This window comes from Cavia porcellus, unplaced genomic scaffold, assembly GCF_034190915.1.
Source record: "Cavia porcellus strain 051 isolate PalLab524CR breed Dunkin Hartley unplaced genomic scaffold, mCavPor4.1 scaffold_8, whole genome shotgun sequence".
NCBI lineage: Eukaryota > Metazoa > Chordata > Mammalia > Rodentia > Caviidae > Cavia > Cavia porcellus.
The window spans coordinates 56451346-56465540 of record NW_026947491.1 but is presented as its reverse complement, the minus strand read 5'-3'; the positions used below and the strand labels follow the sequence as shown (position 1 = coordinate 56465540).

General features: G+C 35.4%; 1 pseudogene; it reads right to left on the bottom strand.

Annotated features, from left to right (window-relative positions):
* The window catches only part of LOC100733061 (kelch repeat and BTB domain-containing protein 8-like), a 99069-nt pseudogene extending 91385 nt beyond the window's left edge, over positions 1 to 7684 (bottom strand).
* Between the last annotated feature and the right edge of the window lie 6511 nt (positions 7685 to 14195).

Sequence of the window (14195 nt, the reverse complement as noted above, 5' to 3'; positions counted from 1 at the left end):
TGTATTCAAAATTTACAAAGGGAAAGATTTAATACAAGACACATAATTTATAGTATTGTTTTATAATATTAATTCACCCAAAAAATCAAATGCAGAAGAATGCAGGAGATCTGCCTACATACTAGAGGCACAAAGAATCTAGCTCAGAGACTTGATTCCATGGGAATATACTGCACAAGTCCGTATGAAGACTTTGAGTTCATAGCCATGTCCTCTACAAGTCCAGTTGGAGGCCCAGAGCCCACAACAATGTCAAATACAAGTCTGTATCAAGGACCTTCACTGAGAAGGTCAGTGGTGAAAGCTAGAAAGTCTGTACCAGAGGGATGAAGGTTCTGTGCCAGCAGGCTGGGGGCTCTGCATTGGAGTAAGGAAGTGACGCTCAAGGTAATGAGTAGACCTTCTCTGGAAAGAACCACACCCATCCTCAATGACCCAAGCTCCTCTGATGATGAGAATGATTGAGTTCATATCAGAAGAACCAGCATGACATGCTTTTCCAGGAGAATAAACAGCACATCATCTTCACCTCCATTTCTCTTTTTATGCTGTTGGTAACAACCCTCAGGTGGGACTTCTACACCCAGCACCATGCTGATTCAGTTTAACTGGCTGTTACAAGTTGACCATTAGTTAATCCATCACCATAGTAAAAGCCTGAAGTCTGGAAGGCTGGGAGAAGAGTAAAGTACTGCCAGAAAATGTGCTTCAGTTCCTTTGACAATTCCATTTTCAACCAGGCCATCAAAGTAGATATTACCTTTCTACTAAGAGGTTTGAGCTATTACCTTCTCATCAAGAAAGTACAATACAGAAGAATAGGAAATTAGTAGGTAGAATTTTCTAAGACGTAGGAGAAAATAAAATTCTTCAAAAACACAGTGGAAGAAGACTGTCCTTACCATAAAAGGTTAGTAAATATATAAGCAGAAACAGAGAGAAAACACTCTGAATGCAGAAACAATGCAAACACACACAAGGAATTATCAGGGTGCAGGACTATAAAAACAGGAAAGACTGCATCAGAGCAGACTGATTTTTTTGGGGGGGGTTCTTCGCTCTGTAAATTCAGAGTAGAATTAATAATCACCTACTGAGAGCAGTCAGTGGCCCTAGTAAATTTTAGAACAATATGTAAGAATCACAAATGATTGAAGAAATAAGTGAAATAAGTCATATACACAAGCTCAAATATCACATTATTTCTCTTATGTGAGAAACACAAGATATATGCAAATATACAAATCAACAGCAGAATAGAAAAGATAGAAATAGGAAGTAGGGAGAAGTTCAAAAATTTCCCCCAAATATATTTATTTAAGTATTTTTTACAATACAAATATAATTATGCCACTATCTCACCTTAGTTTTCCTCTTTCCTTTTTACATGATTAATCAAACTTCATTTTTATAAAAACCATGATCTATGCTAGCCACTCATGATTCCTATTTTCTGTTTCTTCAGGAGTAGATATGTATTTGATTTATGTTTTATTTTATTGCATGTTTTTCTTCTGCAAACAATAAAGACCACATAACCCATATATATTTAAGTTTATGGAACCCATAAATATATATTTGAAGGTTTTTTCTGAGAATTTCAAATTATAGAAATCATACTTCACTAGAATCTTAAAAATGTATATTTTCAAACGTGATAATTGAGAGTGGTAGAAGAAAGGAAGAATATGTCAAGCAACTTGGAGCTTCTAGAGTTTCCCATTAGTCTTCTGCACTGGGCCTAGCTACACCAGTGAGATTTTAACTTCAGTACCTAAAAACTCCTCAGTTCATTTGTGAAGTCATAACCAATTATCTACACTTGGTCAAGTTAATCAAATGCTCATAAGCTTTGATTATCTAGGTGGGAGTGTGTGGGTGGTTTCAACTATTCATACTATTCATTTCCTTAAACCTTTGTTCAAACCCAAAGACTAAAAAACAAGTCATTTTCTTGGTAAAAGTCATATTAATTGTACAAGGGGCTGCCATTATGAGGGGTTAATTGCACATGCATTTTTATATAAATTGAAGTTATAATTGGGCAATTTATGTCTTTAGGGTTACTTTTAATGCTTCTGTGGCTGTATTCTGTTCTCCAAATTATGTCAGTGCTATGTACAGATGTAGGTGTGAGCTTGCAAGAAACAGACATTGTTTCTTTAATGTATGAGTTGGTATTAAAAGTTTTAAAACAACAAAGATCATCTCTCAGTATCAAGTTCTATGCCCAATTAAAGGACCTCTTTGGTTCCTAATGAACTATGTGTAGTCATGACTTTTTACTTTTCTGAATTTTTATTAAGCATCTTGGGGAATGCAGAATTCTGTGGAAATGTCTATTTAGACCATTGTGGTGGATTACCTGATGGTCAGCTTGTAATACCCAGCTAAAATGAATCATCATGGTGCTGGGCAAGGAAGGTTCACTTAAGAATTGTTGCCAGAAGCATAAAAAAGAGAACTGGGGAGGAAAATGGTATGCTACTGATTCTCCTGGAAGCTTGTCACACGTTTTCCTTACACGAACTCAGTCATGACATCAGAGGAGCTTGGGTCCTTGTCACTAAGGTAGGATGGCTGTGGTTCTTTTTGGAAGAGTGCTGTCCCTTACCTTGAGCATTGCTTCCTAGCTCTAGAGCAGACCCCTCAGCCTTCTGGCACAGATCTTTTATCCTGTTGGTACAGATTTTCTAGCTTCCACCACTGACCTTTGAACCTTCCCAGTGTAGATCCTTGATACGGATGTGTATGATCCATTGTTGTGGACTCTAGGCCTCCAGCTGGACTCATGAAGTACATTGCCATAGGCTCTGGGTCTTCTACTGGGCTTGTGCAGGATATTTTCATGCTTATTTTTATGTTAACTTATTTAGTGTCCTTTTTTATCACTAGCAACTAAAATCTACAAGACCAACATTTCTCTCCTTCACTCCTACATCCCAGTACCTACAATATTTTCTAGCACACAACAGAAACTTAAATTATTTTTAATAAACACATGGAATCAGAATAAGAAAAATCAATCAATGGTTCAGATGGATTAAAGTAACATTAAGAAATTACTTTAGCACTGTTTTCATTTCAGAAGGATGCACAGCAATTGTCACATATATAGAATAGAAATAGAGAACATCCAAGTGACAGAGAAAGTCCCAATACACTTGAAATGTAGTAAAATGTGTTAAATGTGTTTTAATGAGAGAAAGAAGAACTTCAAAAGGGAAAGCAACTTTGGTTATGCTTAAATATGAAATACTGTGAGTTCTCAAAACAGAATTTTGAATTATGAGAAACTCTACTGCTGGTGGAATATTCTAATATAGTCAAAAGAGGCAATAGAACTATAGCCCTGATCAGAGGAAGTGATGCACGTGAACATTGTCTTATCCATGTACAAAATTGTTAAGAACAGATCCTTTTAAATTATGAAAGAATAGCAAAAACAAAAAATTGAAGTTAGATTTAGTGGATAGGAGTAAGAATCCCTGGGGCAGTCTTGAATCCTGTACTCAAGAAATTGTTAGAAAATATCAGGAAAGTGAAAAACAAATTATCGCTTTGATTAATGACAGTTTGCCAAAAGGGGCTGTTAAATGGAGACTAACTTTAACTTTTAGGGTATTAGCCTACAATCAAAGTTAGAGGAACGGGGACAGATGAAGGGAGCAAAAATAATTATAAACAGAAAAGGAAATGAAAATATACTGAACACATATGCTAGATTTGTTGCTTAGTATAATCATATTTAAAGTTTTATAATCCAAACTACTATTATTGTCATTTGACAGAGGAAGAAATTGAGCGTCAAAAATGTTAAACAATTTCCTGGAGTCACAACTTGTGCCTCACTTTAGAGCCTGTGTTCATTTCAGTTTTAATGAACATGTCAGTAAATTTCATTATACCTGATATAGTACTTTTGCAGAACACCTGAACGTGAAGGGGAAATAAATGGTAGGACAAATCAAAATCAGTACTACTACTTTTCATGCCTAGCAGGAAAATAAGATTTTTTAATAAATGGGTCAAAGATGGTAATTGTACTCTGGTTATTATTCCTCCAATGAAAATTGAGTAACAGAACAAAAACTCAAAATTTTACACATCCAGTTGTCTCAAACAATATCAATGTAAGTACATTTTAGTTACTTTGAGCCTGCATTGAATACTCTAAAATTGACCCCTGGCTGCATGTGATGATGCTTGTAATCCTAGCAGTATAATCACAGGAAGCTGAGGCAGGAGGATAGCTATAAATTCAAGGCCAGTTAAGGATACATAGTGAGTGCAAAGCCAGAGAGAGATCCTGTCTCATAAAACCAAAAATAAATATGTAAATAAAATATTATAACTGCACTCAACATTGGTTGCAAAACTTAAGCCAGTACATTAAATACTACCAGATACCACTACTTTTAAAATTTATTATCTCTCTCCCTTCCTCTCCCTGTCTCTTTGTCTGTCTTATTTTCTCTAATTCTCTGTCTCTGTGTCTTTGTGTCTGTGTCTGTGTCTCTGTCTCTCTCTTTCTTGGGATTGAACCTAGGACCTTCACACGGAGATACATCCTCAGCTTATTTATTTATTTATTTATTTGAAGCAGATTGGTTTTGAATTTGTAATCCTCCTACCACAGCTTCCCAGAGTGTTGGGATTATAGTTATGGGCTACCACATCCAGCTCAGAACTCTGTAATCAGGGATTCTCTGTTGTGCCTGTCATCTGAAGTCCTGTTAAATTTTCTTTTTCTCAGAAACTCCTGAGTAGTGATCTAATGGTAGCCTGCAGACAAACTTGTTCTGTGAGAAGCTTCATCTGCATGCAAACCTGTCAAAACGTTTCCCAGATAAAATATGTGTCCTACCTGTGGGCATACCTTTTCTCTTGATCAGCCTAGACCCCAAATGTCTAGAATTCCCATGAGACTGACAATGTTTTTAATAAAATTATATATTGATTCATGGGTATCTGAGCCATAACGTGATTAAGGAAAATCAGAGTTTGGAATGTTTCTTTAGCTTGTGGAATTATTGTTAAGGAGATTAATTATATTCTTTTTTTTTTTTTGTCTTTTTCATTTTTACCAGTACCAGGGATCGAACTCACGACCGCCTGCATACAAGGCAGGTGCTTATGCCGCTGAGCTATATCCCCAACCCCTTAATTATATCCTTTAAAACAGCCTTTTCTAAACTATGTTTCATAAAGGAAACTTTTGCAAGATTTTAATAAGGACTGTGTCTTTTTTATTTTTTATTTTAAAGAGATTAAGATAAAAGGGGACATAACAAAGCAGATCAGAACAGAACAATTTAAGCAACATAGTATTTCACCAGAAGACAACCCAATATATCAGTAGCTACCATCATGTCTCTTTCCTTGAAATAGTGGAGTAAAGCTTCATACACAATACTATCAACCATAACAAAATAGTATAAAACCAAAGAGAATGAAAGTATTACAGTGCATTCAAAACCAAATAATAAAAAACAAAGATGGTTACTATATTATTTCATTGTCCATGAAAGATTTGTTTATACTATCACACATAATAAAATCCAATAAGATACAACATGATAGAACCAATGGGAAACAGAAGAACAAAAACATGATAGGACTTCAAAACAAGATGATATTAAATCATCACTGGCTATTATAATCTTGTTTTCTTCAAAATAGTTGTTCATACCATCACAGATAATAAAATCTAACAACCCAGGATAAAACCATTCCAGCTAATGAATGGGAACATTATAAGCCTCCAAAACAATGTAATAGGGAATCATGATTACCATAAACTCTTACGTACTTTTACCATTTCTTACAATAAGGTCTATGTCTTAGAAAAAGAGTCCAATACTGTAATCAAGTAAGTTTGGAACATGTAAACTAAAAGTTCCCTAATCTGGGACTTCCTTGAGGAATTAATTACTGTAATCTTTCAAAGCTGTAACTTTCAATAGCTCTCTGAACACTTTTAAAAGTATATTCTCTACAATAATGTACACCTCATTGTTATTATCAGACAAGTGATCCTGATTTTGAAGATCAGAAGATGCCACCCTGATTTTGAAGACCAGAAGATGGTCTTTTGGCATAAAGATTATTCTGAATTGATAATTTTGAGAAATTTCAGACATGAAAGTTCTCACAGAGTAGAAAGGACAATTTTTTATAAGGGAAATTTACATCTGTAAATGAACACTCCATGGATAAGGTGTTTATGTTCTGCAATCTGGAGGAAAAGGAAGGCTCTGCGTTACTGGACATTCTTCACAGGGAAGATGCCATCAACTTAACTCTTCTTAATAAATTGTCTTTATTTATCATAAGTTCTCTGGTTGCTACCTCATAGCCAGTTTATTAAATACCATCTTTTTTCGTTTCAGATGAAGATAAGGCTGAATGAATGAATGAATGTTTAAGGCTGAATGAAAAACCACTACTTTGAGATTTACTCATTTCTCCCACTGTCTTCTACATATCCATTGTTATTCTGTCCTAATCTTGCATTGCCAAATATCAGGTCAAATAGATCCTATATCTGAGGTGCCATTTTCAATGGTACAGGCTACTGAGATCCCTGGAGTTTTATATTAATGCACTCCAGTTGTAAGCACAGATGATATAAATGCAGGAAAATCTTCAAAGACAAGGAAAGCTCTGAAAAAAGACAGTAAAATCTAGAGCACTTTGCAATTTAAATAGACACATCATACAGTATTTGTGGTTCTACTGCATCCTCTATAAAAATAACTAATAGTTCTTTGAAGTGCTTAAACTACCCTGGTTGAGCTTACTGGGAATGGGTTCTTTTTTGAGAAATGGCTCAATCTTTTTATTTAGGTCAAATGGTTTTTTTCCCCATAAAAACCAAGAGCTTGTGCGAGCTGTGACGGAGTACTGACTGTAGAGACATATGGTTTCTTATTTAAAGACATTGCACTCAGTCATTTAAATATTTTTTTAACAATTATATTCAGAAGCTGCATTGGACATAAAGGATACCATGATAGATGAGATCACAGATAAACACACATTTCTCATTCCTCATGAATAATAGTAAAAGTGTCTGGAGAGGGCTAGAATTCTAGACAACTGGTTGGTGAGGGCAAAGTTCATGAGAATCAGGTATTCTGATTTAACTCCAATATTTGTTACACACTAAGAAATGACCATTGTTTTAATGTAGGTGATCTACTATTTTTAATATCAAAAATTCCCTCAAGTATTTTTTGCCTCACTTACGCACAAGGGAATGACATTTTACTATGAACCTCCTCTGATTCTTGCTAGCTCTACTCTTCAATTATTTAACACAACTTTTGGCCCAGCCGATAAATCATATAACATCAATGTCTTCAAAATCATTATTGCTTATACTTAGGGATCTTCTAAAAGAGAATCCAGGCAGCTGATAATCATTTATATTAAAGATTGAAATATACATCTATATTTTTCTGCAATAACAAAATACCACAGACTAAGTGGCTTAAATAGTAGAAGATTAGTTTATAATACTTCTGGAGATGAGAAGTTCAAGTTCAAGATGTAAATAGGTTTGCTTAGTTGGTTGTTTCTCTTTCTGTGTCTCTGTGTCTGTGTCCATGTCCGTGTCTGTGTCCGTGTTTGTGTCTGTGTCCAGGTCTGGGTCCATGTCCGTGTCCGAGTCCATGTCCATGACTGTGAGATTGTGTGTGTCTGTGTCTCTGTCTATTTGTCTGTCTCTCTGGCTTACAGATGGCTGGCTGGATCTTAATGTGTTTTTTCTTTTTTAAAATTTTATTTAAAGAAAATGGGTAGATATAATACATACATTCAGAGAAAAAATAAACAGTAACAAATCACTAGTAAATGTTTACATACTGTCTTATTACAAATTTTTGTTCAAGATACAAAAGTGGAACATACAAAGTGGAGATTCAAACAGCAAGAGAGCAAGTAGTTATGTTCAGCTATCTAAAAAAACCTTAATCACATGGTTGTCAATTCTATACACTTAAACATACATGCAATTATCCATATCTTCATTTATGTTGGGATTAAACAAACTAACGCAGGCTAAAATCTCTCTGAATAAAGAATAATAGTTTTGCTGGATTTCACATCATGACACTCCAGGATCAGCATTGGGTACTGTAGTGTTTTTTTTTTTATTTTAATTAAAGAAAAACTAAACAAAACAGAAAACAGAAATAATACATACTTTCAAGGAAAAAAATAAACAGTAAGAAATCACTACTTGATTCAGATTGTCCTCTTACAAATAGTTATTCAAGACACTAAAGTGGAGTACATAAAGTGGGGATTCAAATAGTGAGATTGCAACCAGTTCTGTTCAACTATTCAACAAAAACTTAGAAATATGGTTATCAATCCTATACACTTAAACATACATGCACTTATCCATATCTTCAATTACATTGAGATTGAACAAACCCAAGCAGTCTAATATCACTCTGAACAAAGAATAATACTATTGATGGGTTTCACCTTATGACACTCGAGGATCAGCACTGGGTACTTTAGTGTCTCATTTTCTTCAAAGTATCTGTTGATTTCATCATGTGTCATAAACTGTTTATAGATTCTACACATGCATAAGTCTTCACATGTATTTCTATCCTTTCTATATTAGAGGGAGAAACAAAACAAAGCAAGAAAAAACAAAACAAAACATATTCCTATAAATACGTGAAATGAAAAAGACATATAAGACAGTTGTACAAGGAGTTCTACCATAATTCCTGTGTTGTGTCTTGTTATCTTCAATAGAATTGGCTATATCGTCAGACATAGTATAATTTATTATATCAGTACATAACAGTATTAATAAAAACACAACTTTGTATATAGTATAAAACTTCAAAGGCAGGCAGTTATCAAACCAGAATGTGTATTGTAGTCTTGTCATCTTTAGTGTAGTTGCCAATACTCTCAGACTTGATAGTATCAATCATATCAGTTTTGAATAAAATTTGTTGATACCAAACAGCTATCAAACAAACCAGATTTAACTAAGATCAGTCATGATAAAACAGTATAAGACATACAGGGCTCCAGATTAAGATAATAGGAAATTAAAGATGATTACTGTGCTATATCCTGATGTTTTTGGGATAGCTGTCTGTGCCCTCAAATCTAATGCAAGTAGACAAACTGAGACAGAATAAAATCTACCAAAAAATAATAAAATCTATCTAAGCAGAGTGGTGTGAGAAATGTGGGTTTTAAATCCTGATACACTATTAACAATATCTTCTGCCATCTTTTTACAGACTCTCCTTCCCCTTTCTCTTTCCCAGGGTACACTGTGCATTTTTGGATCTCACCAAGACACTTGGTTTTAAATTGAGAGGAGTGGGGAGCAACGTGCTATTTACCTAAGTGGTTCTGAACCTTCTCTATCCTGGACTTGATCTCTAATTGTATTCCTTTACCTGTTAAAGCCTGTGTTTCCAACCTATCTACAAATACTGGTCTAGTTGCCCCTATTACTCTTTGGTTCTCTGTCACATATAAGCATGTTTTCTCATATTGAATTTTTCAGTCTATGTACTCTTTTTCATGTTAATTATATTTCCTATATATAGCAGCTTGGTGGACCCTGCCTCCTGATCTACTCCACGTGTGGTTCTTGTTTTAAAATTTAGTGTATCAAGGCCATCTACATTAGAGATTATAATGTTTTCTCTGCCTCATTTCTGTTATGCTCTTTCTTTGCCATCAATTGTATGCTTATCTTCTTCATTCTGTTTTCTGCTCCATTCACTGAGCCTTCTCTGCCACTGTTCCTGAAATCCGAGTACTTTTCTCTCTCTCTAGAATGCCCTGAAGTATTCTCTGTAGAGTTGGATTGGTGATTGCGAATTTCTCAAGTTCCTCTTTGTCTTGATAGCATCTTGTTTCTCCATTAATTTCTAGAGACAGTTTAGCAGGGTATATCAATCTGGATTTGAGGTTATTTTCTTTCAGGGCTTGGAATATTTCACTCGAGGCTCTTCTTGACTTGATGGTTTGTGTCAAGAAGTCTGCTATTATTCTGATGGGCCTTCCTTTATAGGTTATCTGTTTTTGGTCTCTAATAGCTTTTAATATTCTGTTCTTATATTGAATTTATGGGATCTTGATTATTATATGCCTGGGTCTAGCTCTGTTTTGGTTGTAGGTGGCTGGATTCTGTATGCCTCATACATCTGAGTATCATTTCCTTTTCCTATGTTTGGGAAGTTTTCCTTAATTATTTCTGTGAATAGCCTTTGTAATTCCTTTGTTTGTATGCCTGCTTCTTCATTCACATTCTTTATTCTTAAGTTATAAATCCTCTTGTCATCTTCTAGCTTTTATATTATTACTGCTTGTTTCCTTGTTATTTTTAAGAAAATTTTCCTTTCATTATCCCACATTGCAAACCTGTCTTCCAGTTTTGATAATCTGTCCTTAGTTCCTTCCAAGTAGTTTTGCCAACTTTCAATGGAGTTTTTAATTTTCTAGTAATCTCTTTGAATCTGCTTCATATATTCTGTGTTTTCTTTATATTCTTCATGAAATGATTCTCCCCATTTTTTGTTTTCCTCCATTCTTCCAACTGTGTCCTCTTGAGGGGTGCTTAGCATTTCTTTTATTAACCTGTTTATATCTTGCTTTACTTGTTTGAATATTCCACTTTTGAATTCGTCTATGAGGTCTCAAAGATATCACTTTATATCCACTGGTGCCGTGTCTGATACTGCATGTTTGCACTAAGAAAAATATTTCACTTCCCAAGAGATTTTGAATATTTTAGGAGATCTGGTGGTTGAACATGTTCAACCAACTTTTGGCTTTGTAATGAAAAAAAAAACCTTATGTGTCATTATGATGTGGAAATCATGTTTGTGGTTCTGTGTATTTTCTTCCTTTTGATTTCTCAAAAGAAAACCTTGAAAATTTGAATCTAATCATTATTTTCCATCTTTGTGTATCTTTTTTCCCTTTAATTTCACTTATGAGTATGTTCTCAAGTTACATCCATTTACCTATGAAAGCTTCGTTCATCCTTCTTTATACCTAAGTAGTACTCCATTGTATAAAAGTACATCTTTATCATCCATTCCATAGTTGATGGTCATTTGGGCTGTTTCCAAGATTTAGTGATTACAAGTTGTGCTGAAATACACATGTGTGCACATCTATCCCTGTTGTATGAGGTTCTCTGTTCTTATAGGAGAATACCCAGATGGGGAATATATGGTCAAATAGGACCTCCAATTTTAGTTTCTTTTTTTTTTTTTTTTTTTGTCTTTTTCCTTTTTATCAGTACTGGGGATCAAACTCATGACTGCCTGCTTGCAAGGCAGGCGCTTATGCTGCTGAGCTAAATTCCCAGCCCCAAATTTTAGTTTCTTGAGGAAACTCCACACTGATATCCACAGTACTTGTATCAGTCTACACTCTCATCAACAGTGGAGAAATTTCAATTTTTCCCCACAGCCCCACCAGCATTTGTTATTGGTAAATTTCTTGATAATAGCCATTCTTTCCAAAGTCAGATGAAATCTCAGTGCTGTTTTACCTTGCATTTCTCAAATGACCAATGATGTCAAACTTTTTTTTCATGTATTTATTTGCCATTTGTGTTTCTTTATCTGAGAAGTGTGTTTTCATCTAAGATGTCCATTTTTTATTGAGTTTTTGAATTTGGAAGACCTGATATTTTTCTTTATATGTTCTAGATAGAAGTCCTTTGTCTGAGGGACAGCTGTCTAAAAATATTTTCCATTTTGTTGGATTGCCTTTTCATCCAGTTGGTGATTTCTTTTGAAGTGCCAAATCTTTTTAATAAAAAGAGATCCCAGTTGTTGATTCTTTGAAGTACTTCCCATACAAATTGTGTTTTGTTCATGAACTCTCTGCTAATCCCTGTGTCTTCAGGATTTCTACCTACTTTGTCTTCCAGTAGATTTAGTGTTTCTATTTTGATATCTAGACCTTTTATCCATTGTGACCTTAGTTTAATGTGTGGTGATAGACATGAGTCTAGTTTTATTCTTAAGCATGTGGAAAGTCAGTTTTTTCAGCACAATTTAATAAAGAGGCTCTCTTACTTCCAGTGAGCATATTTGGACCCTGTGTCAAACATAAAGTGGCTTAGGGTGGTTGTAGTTGTATTTGAATGTTCTAACTGGTTCCACTGATCCTCACATCTGGTTTTTGCCAGTACTATGCTTATTTTATCACAATATCTTTGTAGTACAATTTCAAGTCAGGAATTTTGATGTCTCTTGTCATGGAAGTATCTTATTTCTCCATTAATTTTGAAATATAGTTTTTGCAAGATACATTAATTTGGCTTGGAAGCTATATTCCTGCAGGATTAGAAATACCTCACTCCAAGTTCTTCTTGACTTGTTTGTGTTGAGAAGTCAACTATGATTATAATAGGTTTTCCTTTACAGATGATCTGTTTACTTTGTCTAATAGCTTTTATTATTTTGTTTTTGTTTTGAATTTCTGGAATCTTGATTATTATATGTCTGAATGTAGATTTATTTTTCATGTTAAGTAAATCTGCCTACAAATCCTGGATGACATTTTAGTGTTTCTATTTGCCACTGCACAAGCACCTGCCATATTCCCTGGTAAGACTCCTCATTTAAATGTCCATCTCTTTTCTATAGTGTAAATTTCTAGAGGCAGAATTTGAGATTTGTGCACTCTTGCATAGCGCCTACTATGGAGTAACAATAGTGAAAGTTATTAGTGCTCAGTGCTAAATAGTTTATCCCAACAACAACAATATATCCGAGACTTCTGGGAGAACATGGCAGACAAATAACAGTAGCCACAGAGGCTCTCTGAGATTACCAGCTTAGAATCCAGGAGCAGTGCTGTGTGAGGAGTCCTAAGTGAGGGGAGATGTACCCTGCAGACCCAGGAATAAACTAAGCTGAGAGAAACTAACTGGAAATGCAATCCTGATGCTATAACAGGAACAGATAAAATTCCAGTCTGGAAGCTGCAATTGGAAGCTTTGGAAGCTGCCATTGGAAGCCGCAATTTGAATTTCTTGCTGCCGCTGCTGCATCCCAATCAGGCACAGCAGGGAGAGAGATGTGAAACCTCTGAGAGTAGGAATTGGTGAACCAAGGGCATTGAGAGCAGGACTGGCAGGGAGCCCTGCATCGACCTGTGGTGAGTGAGAGAAATGGGGACCCTTTCATAGACTAGGAGGCTCCAACATAGGACATTCTGGGAATGGGCAGACTAGCTGGAACAGGGCCCTGCAGTGACTTTAGTCGCATATTCTCCTCTCAAGTGGATTGGTGGGGAGCGCTTGGCCTGGTGATGCTGCGGACTAAGATCCAGTAGGCTAGCCCAAATCAGGTCCCTGCACCTGGCGGTGCAACCTAGCAGTGAAGCCTTCACTAGGTTGATCTGGAGGGATGGGCCCAGCAGAGGCTGCCCAGGTCTGTGTCTCCCTAGCACACTGCAGGGGGTGGGAACACCTAGCCAGCAGATTCAAACAAACTGTAACTGACAAAGAGAAAAAAAAAAACTGGGCCTCCTACATATGCTTGTATGGAAGGAACAAAAAGTATGGGAAAAGGGAGCAATAAGAAAGGGTCCTCAGTCCCCAATCCTTAGAACACTGATCCAGGGAAGGTTAAACACAAAAGAGAATGAAGACAGAAAACATGCAATATCAGTCACAGCACCAATAGACAGAAAGTGGTATCTCCAAAGCCTCATAGACAAGTTCAAAAATGAAGTATTTAATGAAATAAAGCAAGAAATAAATAGAATAGAGAATAAATAAATAGAGAAATGCTAAGCACCACCCAAGAAAAAACTGATGGTGGAATGGAAGAACAGAAAAAAGGGGAGAATTGTTTGATGGAGAAAATAGATAAAACATAGAATACATGAAGCAGGTTCAAAGAGATTACCAGGAAACTAAAAAGTGTATTGAAAGCTGGCATAACAGCTTGAAAGAAACTAAGGATAGATTATCAGAACTGGAGGACAGATTTGTAAGGTGGGAGCATGAAATGAAAAACTTCTTAAAAATAACAAGAAAACAAACAGGAATAATACAAATACTAGAAGATGATAAGAGGATCTATAACTTAAGAATTAAGAACATAAAAGAAGAAGTAGGGACTCAAACAAATGAACTACAAAAGCTATTCACAGAAATAATCCAGGAGAAT